The sequence below is a fragment of the Hemiscyllium ocellatum genome, unplaced genomic scaffold, assembly GCF_020745735.1.
Source record: "Hemiscyllium ocellatum isolate sHemOce1 unplaced genomic scaffold, sHemOce1.pat.X.cur. scaffold_910_pat_ctg1, whole genome shotgun sequence".
In the NCBI taxonomy this organism is placed as follows: domain Eukaryota; kingdom Metazoa; phylum Chordata; class Chondrichthyes; order Orectolobiformes; family Hemiscylliidae; genus Hemiscyllium; species Hemiscyllium ocellatum.
In genome coordinates, this window is record NW_026869303.1 from 102951 (window position 1) to 108788 (window position 5838).

Consider the following 5838-nt stretch of genomic DNA (forward strand, 5'->3'; position numbering starts at 1 on the left):
CACAGGAAGACAGAGCTCTCAGATTTGTTGAAGAGCAAAATCACAGACATCCGTCAGCTTTCCATCTCTGGATCCCTGCGATCCTGTCCTTGTTCTCACCGTTCAGCCTCTTCTGAACTTGAGTGGTCACTAAAACGTGTCTGATTGTCAGAGCATTGCGCAGCAGAATTAAAGCGAATTAAAGAGGTTAAGACCATATGAAGACAATCTAATGCCACCCACCAAGTCTCAATAAAGTAGCTTGATTTTGTGTGGGGGAGGTTGGGTAAATCGAGAGGTTAGGGTATGGAATGTGTTGCCTGAGAGTGTAGCAAAAGCAGAGTGAATTAGAACGTTGAACATTACAGAGCAGTACAGGCCCTTCGGATCTCAAAGTTGCACCACCGGCATACTAATCTGAAGCCCATCCCACCTACACTCTTCCATGTACGTCCATTTGCCTGTCCAATGACGACTTAAATGCACTTAAACTTGGCGAAGCATTCCATACCCTTGCTACTGTCTGACTAAAGAAACTACCTCTGATATCTGTCTGATAACTATCTCCCCTCACTTTAAAGTTGTGTCCCCTCGAGTTTGCCGTCCCCCTACTTGGAAAAAGGCTCTTCCTGTCCACCCTATCTAACCCGCTGATTATCTTGTATGTCTCTACTACGTCACCTCTCATCCTTCCATCTAACGAGAACAGCTTCAAGGCCCTCAGCCTTTCCTCGTAAGACATTGTCTCCATACCAGGCAACGTCCGAGTAAATCTCCTCTGCACCCTTTCCAAAAATTCCACATCCTTCTTAAAATGCGGTGACCAGAACTGTACACAATACTCCAATTGTTGCCGTACCAGAGCTTTGTACATCTGCGGCATAACCTCCTGGTTCTGGAACTCAATCCCTCTATTAAAGACCAAAACACTGTATGCCTTTTAACAATCCTGTCAATCTGCGTGGCAACTTTCAGGGATCTGTGTACATGGACACTGAGATCTCTCTGCTCATCTGCACTCCCAAGAATTCTACCATTAGCTCAGTACTTTGCATTTCGATTACTCCGTCCAAAGTGTATCACCAACACTTGTCCACATTAAACTACATTTGCCAGCTCTCAGCCCAGCTCTGCATCCGATCTATGTCTCTCTGCAACCTACTACATCCTTCGTCACTATCCACAACTCCACTGACCTTAGTGTCGTCCTGAAAGTTACTAACACGCCCTTCTAAGCCCTCTTTCAGGTCGTTTATAAAAATGACAAACAGCAGTGGACCCACCACCGACCCTTGTGGTATACCGCCAGTAATTGGACACCAAGATGAACATGTTCCATCAATGACAACCCTCTGTTTTCTTTCAGCAAGCCAATTATTGATCCAAACTGCTATGTCTCCCACAATCCCATTCCTCTGCATTTGTATAATAGCCTACTGTGGGGAACCTTATTGAACGCCTTGCTGAAATCCATCTACCATCTACTCCCATCTACCTGTTTGGTCACTTTGTCAAAAAACTCAATGAGATTCGTTAGGCACGACCTACTCTTCACAAAACCGTGCTGACTGTCCCTGATCAGATTATTCTTTTCTAGATGGTTATAAATCCTATCTCTTATAACCTTTTCCAACACTTTACCAACAACTGAAGGGAGACTCACTGGTCTGTAATTACCAGGGTTGTCTCTACTTCCCTTTTTGAACAAGGGAATCATATTTGCTATCCTCCAGTGCTCAGACACTATTCCTGTAGATAATGATGATTTGAAGATCAATGCCAAAGGCTCGACAATCTCTTCCCTTGCTTCCCAGAGGATCCTAGGATAGATCCCATCCAGCCCAGGGGACTTGTCTATTTTCACACTGTGGAGTACTTCTAATACCTTTTCCTTGTGAACCTCAATCTCTTCTATTCTGGATGCAATATCTCTGTATCTTGCTCACCAACAATTTCATTTTCTATAGTGAACACTGTGGAAAAAATATTTATTTAGTGCTTCCCCTATCTGCTCTGACTCCACACACAACTTCCCACTATTATCCTTGATTGGCCCTAATTAAACTCTCATCATTCTTTTTTTCCTGACATACCTATGGAAAGCCTTAGGGTTAACCCTGAACCTATCCGCCAACAACATCTCATGTCCCCTCCTGGCTCTTCTGAGCTCTCTTTTTAGGACTTTCCTGACTTCCTTGTAGCCCTCCAGCGCCCTAACTGAGTTTTCACAATTTGTCCTAACATAAGTCTTCTTCTTCTTGACCAGGGATTTTAATTCCTTAGTAAACCACCGCTCACGCGTTCTATATCTTCCTCCCTGCCTGACAAGTACATTCTTATCTAGGACACACAGGAGCTTTTCCTTGAATAAGCTCCACATTTTTAATGTGCTCATCTCCTGCAGTTTCCTTCCCCACTCTATGCTTCCTAAATCTTTCCCAATTGCATCGTAATTTCCCTTCCCCCATCTGTAACTCTTGCTCGGTGGAATAAACCTACCCCTTTCCATCACTAAAGTAAACCTGACAGAATTAGATTGGATTAGATTAGATTACTTACAGTATGGAAACAGGCCCTTCGGCCCAACAAGTCCACGCCGAACCGCAACCCACCCATCTACATTTACCCCTAACCTAACACTACGGGCAATTTAGCATGGCCAATTCACCTAACATGCACAAATGTGCCACCGTGCCGCCCATACCACTGTGCCATCGTGTCTCCAAAGTGCTCATCTACTTTCAAATCTAACACCTGGCCAGGCTCGTTACCCAGTACTAAATCTAAAGTGGCTTTGCCCCTTGTAGGCCTGTCCATATACTGTGTCAGGAAGCCCTCCTGCACACACTGGACAAAAACTGACCCATCTATAGTACTCGTACTGTCGTGATCCCAGTCAATAGTTGGATAGTTGAAGTCCCCCATGACACTACCCTGCCTCACACACTCCTATCGAGAATCATCTTTGCTCTCCTTTCCGATACATCTCTGGGACTATTCGGCGGCCTATAGAATGGTGACTTTTATGTTTCTAACCTCAGCCCGTACTACCTCAGTTAACGAGTTCCCAAACATCCTTTCTACAACTGTAATATTGTCCCTGATCAACAATGCCACACCTCCCCCTCTTTTAACATCTTCTCTGTTCTTACTGAAACTTCTGAATCCTGGGACCTGCAACAGCCATTCCTGTCCCTGTTCTATCCATGTCTCCATCATGGCCACAACATCGAAGTCCCAGGTCCCAACCCACACTGCCAGTTCACCAACTTTATTTTGGATGCTCCTCGCGTTGAAGTACACACACTTCAAATCAGGTTCTCGCTTGCGAGTGTCAAATACTTGATTTGGGAACTCCCTACTCTCATCCTCTTCTGTACCTGTCCTACAATTTTGGTTCCCATCCCCCTAGTTTAAATCCACCTTAATTGCTTTAGTGAATTTCCCACCTAGGATATTGGTACACCTCTGGTTTAGATGAAGACCATCCTGCTTGTCGAGGTCCCACCTACCCCAGAAAGAGCTCCAATTATCAAAAAACTAGAAACTCTCCCTCCTGCACCATCCGTGTAGCCACATGTTCAACTCCTTTTTCTCCCTATTCCTCACCTCACTAGCACAAGGCACGGGCAGCAAACCAGAGAAAACAACTCTGTCCTAGCTCTAAGCTTCCATCCTAGTTCCCTGAATTTCTGCCTCAAGTCCCAATCTCTCTTCCGTCCTTTTTTGTTGGTGCCAATATAGACCACGACTTGGGGCTGCTCTCCCTTCCCTTCCCCCCCCCCCCACCCCTCCAAAGGATCCCAAAAACACGATCAGAGACATCACGGACCGTGGCACTCGGGAGGCAACACGCCAACTGTGAGTCCCTCTCGTCCCCACAGAACCTCCTATCTGTCCCCCTAACTATCGAGGCCCCAATAATGACTGCTCTGCTCCTCTTCCCCCTTCCCTTCTGAGCAGCAGGTGCCCCACTGCTTTTCCCTGGTAAGTCATCCCCCCTCAACAGTATCCAAAACGGTGTACTTATTGTTGAGGAGAATGGCCACAGGGGATCCCAGAACTGCCTGCCTGCTCCCTTTCTGTCCCCTAACTGTTACCCATCTGTCTTTTTCTTTTATCTCGGGAGTGACTGCCTATCTGTAATTCCTGTCAATTACCCCCTCTGCCTCCCGAATGATCCAAAGTTCATCCAACTCCAGTTCCCTAACACGGTTTTCAAGGAGCTGGTGTTGGGTGCACTTCCCACAAATGTCGTCAGCAGGGACACTAGTGGTGACCCTTATTTTCCACATTCTGTACGAGGAACATTCCACTGCCTTACACTCCATTCCCACTGGAGTTAGGGACAGAAACACTGTGCCTGTGAGAACATGAGGCAGTTGTGGTCACTATCACCAAAATGCTATCCCACCGCAAGATCTGACACCTGCCCCAGCTATTGCCGAGCACCAAGTCCAAAATGGTCTCTCCCCTCGTCGGCCTGTCAACGTATTGAGTTATGAAACCCTCCTGAATTCACCTTAGAAAAACAGCTCCTTCCAAACTATCTGCTCAAAGGAGGTTCCAATCAATATTGGGGAAGTTAAAGTCACCCATTACTACAATCCTACTACATTCCCACTTTTCCAAATTCTGCCCACCTATGTTTTTTTAATCTCCCTGTTGCTATTGGGAGGCCTGTAGTAAACCCCGAATGAGGTGACTGCTCCCTTACTGTTCCTAATTTCCATACTGACTCTGTAGGCAGACCCTCCTCGACAAAGGTAACTTCTGTACCTGTGATACCCTCTCTGATTAGTAGTGCTACACCCCCTCATCATTTTTCCATCCACCCTATTCTTTTTACATGCTCTAAACCCCAGAACATCCAGCAACTAATCCTGCCCCTGAGAAACCACGCCTCTGTTATGGCCACAACATCATAGCACCAGGTACTGATCCATGCTCTAAGCTAATCACTATTATGATGTGTGTGTATAGCGAGAGACGTTTGAGATTAGTTGGTTTCTGGAGCAACAGTTAACACTGTAACAGCATCGCAGGGGAGAAAGTAATCAGATTCTCGGGCCGGCTGTTACTGTAGTGCTGGGCTACCATTGCATGGGCACTGCCATGGATGCAGGCAGTGAGTGTTTTACTCAGCAAACTGAAGAGGAAATAGAAAGGGAGACAGACACAAAGAAAGAAAGAGGGACAGAGAGAGAGAGAGACAGTACGAAGCAGAGATAGCACATCACAGGAAGAGAGACGGAGATAATGCCAAACAAAGGTGGCGGTAACAGCATCTCAATCTCGAAAGCCTGCAGATGTGCTCTTATTATCACCCAGTTGCTCTTTCATCCCAACGGTAGTCCCCTGGGTGGGTGGATGGTTTCAAATTGGGGAATGTGATCAGGAGCATGTGAGGGGACCACATGTGAATTGGTGAAGAATCAAGTTTTGGGTTTTTAGAAGGGGCCACAACATGGCAAATGCACAATGGATGGGGCAGGTGCCATGCGAGTGTAGTATGCGAACATACCCAACATCGCCCTCACCCTGATGCCTCCCTTTGTGTGCGGCTGCATCAAGCTGTGTGTAGACCCTTGGTACACAGGGTCACCATGTACTGAGGTTCTACCTGTCCCCGGTGTTGGGAAGGATAGGACTGGCCTCGTTGCCGTGCAATGCTCTAAATAGAGTCACAGTGTCATGGAGCTGTTCAGTACAGATACAGACCCTATGGTCCAACACATCCATTAAGACCAAATATTCTCAATTACTCCTGTCCCATTTGCTCGTATTTCACCCATACCCCTCCAAACTCTTCCTATTGACATACCCATTAAGGTGCCTTTTCAATGCCTTTTCCTGAAG